The sequence below is a fragment of the Neolamprologus multifasciatus genome, chromosome 7 (assembly GCF_963576455.1).
Source record: "Neolamprologus multifasciatus chromosome 7, fNeoMul1.2, whole genome shotgun sequence".
Classification (NCBI taxonomy): domain Eukaryota; kingdom Metazoa; phylum Chordata; class Actinopteri; order Cichliformes; family Cichlidae; genus Neolamprologus; species Neolamprologus multifasciatus.
In genome coordinates, this window is record NC_140445.1 from 53,693,742 (window position 1) to 53,705,823 (window position 12,082).

Below are 12,082 nucleotides of genomic sequence, written 5' to 3' on the forward strand. Positions count from 1 at the left end.
GCAGCCTCATGTATGCACTGCTGTTGTTTTCTGGTTGCTATGTCCACAACATAGTGCCGAGCTGGAGGACTGCCAGCTATATTCTTATCCACTTAAATACAGCAGCCTATTCTCAGAGAGGTGGTGTTTGCAGACAGTAGCCTTTCTAAACTTTTTTTTTTCCACTCCCACTCTTGACTCAGTATAATCAAGAATCAGAATGACTGAAGCGAGGGCTTGTTCAACAGAGCCTCAGCCCGGGACATTTTTAGCTGCATCACTTCTATTTTCATAACCAACTGCACATTACAGCTAGTTGCAGGCAGCCAGTCTACATATTGAATTATTCCCAGCTGACAATCTGCTTCTGTGTGTGCACTACGATCCAGACGTAAATACCTGGCAAAGTCAACATTAAACTGATCAGAGGATCAAGCTGTACCACTTGATTGAGAGGACCTTGAGCTGTACAACAAAGATTTTGTTACTCTAATCCAGTTTTCTAAATCGTTAATAAGATTTTTTTTTTTTTTTTTTTTTTGGTGGGGGGCTAAATTCAGTTATGGGTCATGATTACATTCACATGGCATGGGAATGACTTCACATGACTGTCTTGAAAAAAATTTGTTGTCAAGGTAACAGGCCATGCAAGAGGCGTCTGAACATTACATCCACTTAAATAAAATGGTGATGTACGAAGGGCAACACCTCAGCAGTGAGAGATGTGATGAAGCACAGCTGAATTTATCACCGAGGGTAATGAATAGTAAGCAGACCACTTTAACTAGCTCCATAATGACAATGTGAGCTGTGTAGTATCTCAGAAATCTTCTTATGAGACCGCAAGCTTCTGTCATAATATACTGCATTTCACCACTTCTGCCTCACTGAGGAGCTTTTCATATTCTCTGGCACACAGTATTATAGCTCTACTCCTCCATGCCAAATTGACTCCACAAGTGCTCCTATACCTGCTGACTGACACATGCTCACTGAAAATGATTCCTTCACCAGGGGCCAGTATTGCTGCTTGCTCTGGAGGGGCGCTTGATTCCATTATTAAGTTGAAAAAGGGAGACAGAGTGGAGGGATAGGGAGAGAGAGAGAAAGAAAAAAAAAGCCCCAGCTCAACTGGGTCTAGAAGAATAATAGAGAGCTGAGGAAGTTATCAGGATAGAGGAGAGTAAGGCTGCTGTCTGACAGCAGATCAGAGCGCTCCTCCAGCTGGAACCCCTGCTCACGAGTCCAGCAGAGCAGCTCCCAGCAGTCGACCGGCATGATGAGCTATGCTGTGCGGGACAGGTCAGAACAGTAGCACCTATCCAGCCTATATCACAGTCAGTGGTGGCAAAAAAAGAAAGAAAAAATGTAGTTAAAAAAAAAAAATCACTAAGGCCTTTGCACTTTATTTCAGAGTTCCCATCCTCCTGCTTTCTAATATTCATATCTTTACAGGCCTCATATCACTGCATAGTTTATAACACGAAACACTGAATGCTATTGGCTCCTAAAACAAACCTGCCGGGTGCTGGTTAGCACTGTCACCTCACAACAAGAAGGTTCTAGGGTCAGACATCCTGGACAGTTGGAGCTTTTCTTTGTGTTTTTGTTACATACTTACCCAAGTTAAGGCTCAGATTACAATATGACATTGTTAGCCTGTAACACCAATAAAGCTTCATGCCAGTTTTTCCAATCAGACTGGTGACCGGTGAGAAGATTTTCTGAAATAAACCTGGTTTATTTGACACAGTGTATCTTTTCTCTAGGTGTAGCACATTTCCTAATTCCTTCAGCCACCTGTCAGAAGTTGGAGGTAACTCAGACTTACAGAATTGCAGAATTTGTCATGCTAATACTGTTGATAAGAAAATGGCCTGAGCCTCATAACGATGCATCGCACTGTTTGAATCTTTCTTTCTGTGTGAAGTTTGCATGTTCTTCCTGCGCCTTCATCACTGCACTTGCTTCCTGTGAAACTTCCTTGCTAATTGGGAATTGGACCTGAGAGCAGATGGCTGTCTGTTTCCCTGTGTCGCCCCTGTGATGGACTGATGAACCTTTCCAGGGATAACCCCTGCTCTTCCCCAATGTCAGCTGGTATAGGCTCCGACCCCCCAGTTAAGAAAAGGTATGTGTGGTTTCCAGAACACTGCTGTCAGCCTATTTATTTCCAACTTGTCCCCTAAACAAGGAAAAAAAAGGGTTAAAGAATTATGGAGACAGAAACCCTGAGAGAGAAAGCGAGACCAAATCAACAAATTAATGCCTGTCCTATGAGAGGCTAAGCCTCTTATTTTTATTTCAAATGAGGATAGAAATTGACTTCCTTATTAAATCTAATTATTAGCCAGTGCCCTCCAAAAGTCTTCTGAAATCGCCTGAAGCAGGCAGGCTATTAGCATAAACACCACCACTGGCAAGCTTAAAACAAATGGTATATTTAGTCAGTGTTAATGGGATTAAAGTGTGCTGGATTCAGGAGCAGTTCTGCTAACAGTGAGCATCACATCTTCATTATGGATGCCCTGACTTCTCCGTTCCCACTCTTTGTTTGCGTTTCATTTCTCTCTGCTGTCTCTGCTCCTCTCAGTTATTCAACAGATTGTGTTCAATCTTGATCCAAAAAATCCCAGACAATCATAAATAATAAAGGATTACACCAATCTAAAAAAGCTGGTGGCTCGCCAGCGGCTATGTGCACACAGAGAAATAATTGTTGGCCATCTGTGCACCAGATTGGTAAGAGAAAGGGTAAACAAAGAGCACAGTGTACCTGCTAAAGCTTTCTCCTCTTTTCTCTCACTCCCTTTAGCCAGAGAACATGAAAGGCTTTGATGACGCTCACCCCTGCAGAATCCACAGGCTCACTCCAAGAGATTTTTTGATTAGGGAGGTTTCAGTACCACAGACTGACAAGCCACGCCTGTCAGGAATCTAACAAGGCTTGAGGTTATCTCTCTATCAGCAGCCAAACAGTGCTGAAATGCAGCTCAGAGCCAGTCAAACAGAGTAAAGATGGAGGATAATTGACCAGGCAAATGATCACATTTACATGTCATACAAAAGCTCTCCAGAAAAGAGAGTGAAGTCATGAAAGCTTACCCTCTGCAGTCTCATAAATCACTCCTCTGTGGGCTGAGATTGGATTTACTGGCACAGTGTTACATCTACACTGCCAGAACCACTGTAAGGACTGCCTAAACCTTCACAGAGCATTGCAGGTCTTTATTTTAGAAAATTGATCTCGGGTCAATCGATGCATTTTGATGCAAGTGGCAGAGCAATATGCATTAGATTTATGGGTCAGGGAATAACTCAATACGAGACAGATTCCACACTGGTTCCAGCGTCTGTTTAAAACCATGTCTGACTCCAATTAACAGTGTCGTGATTAAGACTCATTTGATATTAATCTTCAAATTTACTGTTTGGATAAAAACTGCCAAATTCAATTTTGCACATGAAACATACGTCACATCACAGCTGTCTCTAGCTTTTAGTAGGAAGCTAACAACAAAAGCCTGGGTTTGGCTTATTTTTGGCTTCAGTCTCTGCAGGGAGAGAAAAATGACCTTACGGCTTCCCATCCATCCCAACTGGAGGACCCTCATTATACTGCGAGATTTATGTATGTATATGCAGAGAGAGAGATAGATCCAGATGAATAGTGTGAGATTCTGGAGCAGGGAGGAGACAAAAAGATCGAGTGCAGTCATAATGAGCTGTGTTTATGTGCAGTGTTGCTTGGCCTGCTGACAACGGATAATGAAGTTACTGTTAGTGGGGGGATCTGCTGGCACTAATTAAACTTGCTGTCATTAGCAGTGTTGGAAAAAGGAGGTGCTGCAACAGAAACAGGAGGAGCAAACACAGGCATATGCATCACAGCAGCAGTAGCATGCACACAAACATATATACATATATGACAGGGTGGATTTGATAGTATTGTATCCCGGCAGGAGTGAACTCCACTCCTGACTTTGTATTTAAGTTTTATTTGAGGAATTAAATCCTCTTTAACTCAAACTCAACTGAGGTTTTTTTCTTTAGAAGAAATTTGTCTGCTCCTGTGGGAAAAGACTGTGATGTTAGGATTTAAACATAATTTCCAGTAGTCTCTAAAGTGTCTGAAGAAATGAATTCACTGCTGTTTATAATCAACTGCAGATGCAGGAAATACTTTACACCTAAGAGAACCTTGCAGTGTGGACAGGCTAGTGCAGAAGCCACAACTCTGACATCTGGAAATGTTGCAGTCACCACTGAGCTGTTAGAAAGTGGGAGAGAAGCTCGATTGACTGTCGCAGAGTTGAAGTAGAGCTCAGTGTGTGCCATCTTAACCACAGCTCCATCGTAGCCTGTAATCCAGCTCACCACCAAAGCCACCGCTGTTGGCTGCTTGTGCAGACCGAGCTCCACTGTTTGTTTATGCAGCACGTAGACCCGGCCATTAAAAGTGGGAAGCCTGTCAAAAATAAAAAGAGACTTTTCATGTTTGAGGGCTGCAATTGTGGCTCTTGTGTGATGTTTTTTCTCCACACTGACCTACTGCTTTGAGGTCGGGAAGCCGCTTAACCCTGGCCTCTGGAGCCAGCCGATTGGCTGGGCCAAACACGGTATTTTGAATGTGGTAGTGTAGTGTGTGTGCGCCTCCAGCAGAGATACTATGGTTGCGTGCAGTGGCTATGGCTTTGTAACCGAGACAGCCTACACATCATTAAAATGGCTCCTTAGGCAAAGAGGCTAAAGATTCTTCAGAAATGTGCACATTATGTTTCCCCCATTGTGTCCTACTTACCTGTCCTCGTGCTCCCCAAACCTACATAATAAAAGGCAAGCTAAGTAAAGGCTATGACTCAAATAAAGGTATAGTGACATTCCTCTACCAAAACACTTATATAGGCTTAAGTACCTCTATACAAAAGCTGCTTACAAATGATACAAGCTGTTTAAGACAGCTATTCCCAGCTTGCAGCAATTCAAATAATAAAGCAGCGCCAGGAGAATGTGGAAATTTGCTATGTAGTTAACTTGCGACAGCCACCAATTAGGTTTATGATTCGGGCGCCTTTGGGCCACTGTCGCCAGGCCTCAGTCTCCCTCTGATGTCATTACACAAATCTGCTGCAGTCTGACAGAGCAACAGGGCTGTAGGACACAGGGGGAGAAGGAAAGTTGGCTCGGCTCCTCTCCTCTGATAGCAGCAGATAAGTCGGCCTTGGGGCCTCTTATCTCATCTGTGCATCCTGTGTAAATGTAAGTTTTAGTCTGGCAGATTACATCAGCAGAGCCTGCTGGGGACAGAGGCCAGCCGCCAGGGGACCACGATGACTCCCCTCATGCGACAAATGCATCCTCTCCACCCTTCATGGACTAACAAAGTAAGACCAGGGTGTACTGTGGGACATGGCTCCTCTCAGCCAGTTAAAGCGAGTCCCTAGAGGAACCAGAATTAAAACTGTCAACTTCTATTTAGTGCAGAAGTTCACCCTGTAGCATTTGTTTTCACTGTCAGCTGCACACTGTGTGCCGTGATAATGATATTAGTGGACAGCATGCCTCACTTTTCATAAACGTCTGTATTACAGCTGTGTGGAGGTGTGTGTCCTGACGGAGCAAGAACACACCGCTGACGTGGGACGGGCTGCTGCGGTCCAGAGACCACGAAGGTGCCATGTGACTGTGAGGGGTTCATTTTAGGATACATAAACACACCCTCCCTGTTTGTCTAAAAGCCTCTCTATTCGTATACTGTATGTACAGCAAATTCCAGGCAGCCAGACAGACAGGCCGCATCTGGGGACGACCAATGGAAGGGCAACCCCCCTCGCCGCCCCCCATCCTTCTTTTCTCTCTGCTCCCTGCGACTGTCATCCCACCCAGAGAGGGGAAGTGGTGAGGTTGCAGCGGTTGGCCAGATGGGGCCAGCTGTGTGACCACAGACCTCTGAGGGAGAGATGGAGGGAGGGACCCACAAGCCTTATTACAGACCCAGCTACACACTGGGCCTCACAAACAACTACTTCACAGCCAGTGGCAGCCACCAAGTAGCAGAAACAGCACTGCAGGATTTGTACTAAGGCAGCATAAGAATTAGTGTTACTTTCAATTACAAACAAGAATAACTAGTAGCTAATGTTTCAGTGTGTACGTCACTGCAAGTGCAGTTTAGAAAGTAAACTTTAACTTTGCTGGTTCGCATGTAAAGCAAACAGAACAAGTAACTGGAATGACAAACTTACTGCAGTCATATAGATGCTGAATAACCCTGGCAGTTTTGGGTGGACTGTGTTGTACCACAGTCTGCTGCCAACTCATATCAGCTGAAAGCGACTGTTGCTGGAATGCATCGTCAGCCAGATCACAGGACAGAAAGTCTCAGAATGATGAAGTCACTGCTTTGCAATGGTCCCCAGGGCAGTGATTTGTGAGCTAATCTGGGTCTGTCTCCCCAGATTCCAGGTCTTTCTCTCCCTGGGGAGAAACTAATGGGACAGTGGGATGGAGCCACCATGCAGCAGAAGTCTTTTCAGCTCACAGCACTGACATCCATCTCTATCATCACAAAAGAAATAGAAAAATGCTGATTTCATATTGCAGCACGGCCAGCTGTACACATGTAAATGCATGTGTAGCGAGGGCCTTGTTTTTGAGCCCCACAAACGCAGCGAATCAAGCCCACTTCCCACACGCAGACAAACACACACACACATACACTTTCGCAGAAGCAAATCCAGAATAAATTAAGTACTGCATGTATAACCTTGGCTATTTGCAATTTGTCATGCAGCCCAAGAAAGATAATTGAGGCAACCTCCCAGTATGCAAATAGAATGATAATCAGCCTCACTATAGCAAACACATGGACAGAGAAAAAGAAAAAAAAAGCAGTTACATTGTTAGCAATTTCTAATAGAGGACACCTATTGACCCATTTTCTCTCAGAAAGCAATTTGTCCCTCCAAAATAAAACTAATAGGTGGCAAGATGAATGGATTAGAGTGGGCTAGACTGGGTGCACTGTGCCACGAGGCACTAAATCACCAGATTATTAGTTTTATGAGCCAAGCCCATGAGAGAATGATTGCTAATGTTCCCAGAGTAACCAAGGGAAATAAAGGTAATGGAGCAATTTATAAATTCTGATTGGTATACATAGAAAACTTCCAGCCCATCTCCTCTGTTATTTCACTGCCCTCAATAAAATACGCCCCAAGCCACACAAACACAACGGCCAGCTATCAGAATCAATACAATCACAGAACCACGAGTGCTTCTTCTGCTCCTTTGTTATTTTTAGCGCAATGCAATCTGACTTGCTGCTATAAATCAAAACAATGTGGGGAAAGGGCAAGAAAAAAACCAAACAATCGCCAACATCAACTTCCATTTCTTAACTTCATTTAGCCCATCTGGGAGACACACGGATGAAGATTCACCAACAGCAAACTCTGCATAGGTGAGTGTTATTGATGACGAAGATGCGCTCTGTCTAAAAATCATGCATCACAATATGTCTGCAGAGCTTCTCAAGATTGTTGCACCCCAACGCACACATACACACAAAGCCAGTCAGACAGACAGACATGCAGAGGAAAGGCAAGCCGCTGAGGCAGACAGGTGTTCTGTTTAATCCACCCAGCTCAGATGAATAGCCACCCTTCACTCATCCTGTTTTTGTAACCACAGAAATTTCCATCATACAAACCCAAATCCCTAATTTCCACCTCTTCACAGCTCTCTGATGTTTAAATTGTATGTTGCACCGAGTCCAAATGTAGTCTGAAATGTTCTGCAGATGTAGGCCCCTCTCATGTGGTTCATGAAAGCAGAGATTTATCTGGTTAGAGAGGGCTCGTTGCTTTTGCGGCCACAGCCCGCCTGCCTCATATTGAAGTCGAGGTGGGTGGCCTCAGCGTCTTCCCGTGTCCATTTCTCAGGAGCACAGACAGCACGTATCCTGTGACGTCCTGCTCATATTGTTTTGTTTTAAACAAACCGCCTAATTATAATTTCATTAAAGTCAAGCAAGCTGTGCTCGGTGTAAGCTAGATGTGTGCAGCTCCTGCAGCTTCTAACGTAATTTGAGCCACTGCGGTACTGAAATTCACACCGAAGTCAAGGTGAGAGGAGTCAAAGCAGTTTAGAAAACAATATGGCAAGATGGGAGCTGGGTTATAGCGACGTGTCACCCATAGGCTCTGAGCAGCTCGTCTGTCGGAGCATCTGTGGTAGATTTGTTCTGCAGCCTCACAGAGCTGATGTCTTACCATATGCAGACACAGAATACTGTCTCTCTCTCTCTCACAGACACAAAGTACTTGACCTTTCAACAGCAGTGCTGACAGCTCACAAACTCCTTTTGTAAGTGCAAATCTACTCATATACTTTCCACCCACTTCTTGTTTTTTTTTTTCTCTTTTTAATGGTGAAACTGCATTGCTCACTTGTGCTTTCACTTCCTTGTCTCACAGGTATGAAGTAACACTGTGAACTGTGACAGCACTACACGCTGAGACTTGTCAAGTAAAGTAAGTGTTGCTTTTGTGTATTTGATAGTCATTGCTAAGTGGGTGATTCAGCAGACACAATTCACCGCTGTCCTCTGGCACTGTATGAATTTTTCAAATGCAGACTCCCACATATGCACACTTTGTAATTCCATACTCCAGGGGGTTGAGACTGCCGGCTCATCTTCACTTCACATTTCCTGTTGTGAAATAACACGCAGGAAAAAAAGACCTCAACAAACCACGAGAGCTGAAACTATGTGGGATGACGGTTTTTCAGCTTCTTCTTCCTATGATGATGATTGTTATTTTATTTTAGTATTTTATTCTGATTTTGGCGTGTCGTTTAAATTGAAGCCGCTTCGCTGTTAACCTAAAATGTCAATTCAATTCCACACATCGCTTTCAAGAACCACTGACAGCGGGATGCAAGCTCAGACACAGAAATTGATTTTCCAGTGGATTGATTCCAGCCTGGATCTTGTGCGGATCTTCAGAGAAAGAAGCTGTAATGACACATTCTGTGATCCCACAGTTTCTATACGATGTGGTTAGGTTTTATCCAAATGCGACAAGGCCTGTAATAAATCTTGTCTTACTTCCATCAGATTGCCAGCAGCTGGGAGCTGTCAAGGGAAGCCACCCCAAGCAAAATGTTATTCCAGCTTGTTAGTGTTTGAAGTCACAGCAAGCTGGGCTGCAGAAGCTGCTGCCTGTGGTTTATGGCTTGTGGGGTTGCTCAAGATATGGAGTCTCACTTTCCAAGTCAGGATGTCTCACCGCCATTGAAGCCACAACTGTAGCTGTGCGATAACACAGGCACGTTGAGAAGAAAGGACTTCAGAGCAGATATGTGGTCTTGCCTCAGTGAGTGACAACACAGTATGTGTGCATGTGTGTGCGGGTCTCACTTCTTGTTGTTTTTCCACATCCACCCACTGATGCAGCACAGCAACTACTTGCCCAAACACTATTACTTCCTCTTCTTTCTGCTTTCATTTAGTTACTTTTATCCAAAACAGGTGGATTTTTTTTCATGACACTTGTAAGCGATTTATGGCTCTTTTCATTGTGACAATAGAAGCATTAGGCAAGCGGGAAAAAATAGTTTGTATAAAAACTGACGACAGTTGAACAAATATGTGGAGTAAAAGTGCAATATTTAGAATGTCAAAGCTGCACAAAATAAATATCAGTAATTTACAGCAACTGTAAACCTAGGGAGACTCATTCGTTTTCGCAGGTGCAGAAATTACCATCTAGCATTGCCAACACAGCAATGCTATCGACATAATGTCAATGACAATGTTGTCATCAGTGCTTCTACATGTCATCTCTACCACACATGTCAGTTATAATTAAGCTCCAGGCCTTTCCTCTTGTCTATAAAATACCAGAAAATTGTATTAAAAAATATCCATTACAGTTTAACAGAACCCAGACAACTTGTGTTTTCTCATTTTAGTCAGCAGTACAATAAGCAAAATGTTCATTTTGCAATCATTAAAGACAATGAAAAGTGGAAAAACCTGCCACTTTTGGTGGATGAATGGCATTTTTGCCTAAATAAATGTACTAAAATCATAAAACACTTCAACTGAATGCTTCAGCTTATCAGTACAGGTGTAGTTCTAATATCTGACAGTAACTGTTACCTGTGTGCACTCCCTTATTAGGATGAACGCTCCAAAGAAAAGAGGAGTACAGTTGGAACAAAGTACTCTGTGTGAGAATGGCAGGGGAGAATGTGAAAATGTCTCCTATGTACTACCATGAATAAACCATTAGAACTTCACTGAAGGACACGTAGATACTAATTGGATATGCTTGGTTGATTCTATTACACTGTGAAGATAAGGTTAGGCAGAAAGGTCAAGAGGCCAATGTGATGCTCCGTCTGATTCGGTGATAGTTTGCTCCATTCACCATCCCAAACCTACCCTGTGCAGAAAGTGCATATGTGATCATGGGACCTGGTACGCACACACACACACACACACACACAGACACATGACCTGAGGGTCAGCTGTCATGGCTGCTGCTCCAGCTTGTCCCTCAGGGAGAGCAGGTAGACAGGCTATTGATCAGCCAGAGTATTATCAGAGCTGAAGCTGTTTATCACGCTGTCTGCTCTCAGCAGGCAGGCTCCGTCTCTAATGGCCCCTGGTAGGGTGCTCCCCGGCACCTGTCCTTGTCACCCCCACACCCTGAGCATCATTGATCCCGTTGTCACCCGTCCTTGTCCCACTACGGCCCCATTTTCTGTGGGAGAGTGGCTCCTCCTGTACTATCATCTCTGCAATGTTTCTCATTGGTGTTGTCCTGCTGATTACTTGGTACTTTGTCACAGTGCAAGGTGGAAACAATGATGAGCATATTATCACGCTCCGACCTATCACATTATTCATCCTCTGGTAAGAGGCATAAACAAGAGAGAGTCATTATTTATTATTAGGAATGTCTTTCCTCTTTTGTTTTTAGTAGCTAAAGGGCTAATCCTGGGAGAGTTTGGGAGAAATTACTGACCCTAATGACATCATTGTGACATAATAAGAGTTATTTTCACATACTAATGAGGCCTCTAAATTAAACAGCAGTAGCACACACATAATTATTGGAGTCATATATGCATCCATTGGCATGTGAGTGAAAAAGTGACTGAACTTCTTGCTTTATTTATAACCTCGGTAAACACTTTCCTGGTGATTTTATGGCCTTGGCGGTTACTTTAAAGTCTTATTTAAAACAACATGATGTTCACATTATAATGGCGTAAAACAGACAATAAAGTAGGGTTTGCTTTGAAACCCAGGAATACCTACAGGATGAGTCTGCATTATCCTTAATTTCTGCTCATGATGCCAAAATGCCAAACTTTAAAAGGAGAACCCACAAACTAATAGGTGCTCTCAGGTGGCTGTGTCTTTCTTATATTTACAGTCAGTCAGGTATAATTTACCTGTTCCCATGTGGACTACTTTGAACCTATAGCAATGTCACCAGATTTACTCTTTTGCTCCCAATGTTGATAACTGAAAAAGCAAATGTGTCATTTTGGGTCAGAGAACTGACGCTGCTGATTTTCTTGGGAGAACAGTTTAAAGACATCATCCAGCTGTTTTAATTGCTGTATGGGATTATAAATGTGTAAATTTGCCCAGTGTTTATTTTCAGTAAGCTTGTAAGCTGCTTTTAACACTTGCTTTGATGGCTTTTAGCCACATATTGTCCTTGTTTGCAGACAAAGCTAGAGTTTATTTTCCATTAACTGTGGGCTACCTTGAAGCCCTGTATGTACTCACTTGATGGGATAAACCAGTCACACACTATTCGGCAGTGGTCAATATCAGCTCTGTGTACAACAAAGCTGTTACACTGGCCTATTAAAAAGGAGGCAGTAAATGCCAGGCACCAGAAGCTGAGGCCATAAACAAGCCAGTGGACAGTGGTTTTTCAGAGGTCACGCAGAGTGCTCAGTCGTCTGTGGCGGCTGGCCGGGGGAAACAAAGTGATGAGGATTTAATGATATCCAGCTTTGTGGCTATTGATAGCAGAGTCAATGGGCTGCACTGTGGGTGTCTCTCTGATAC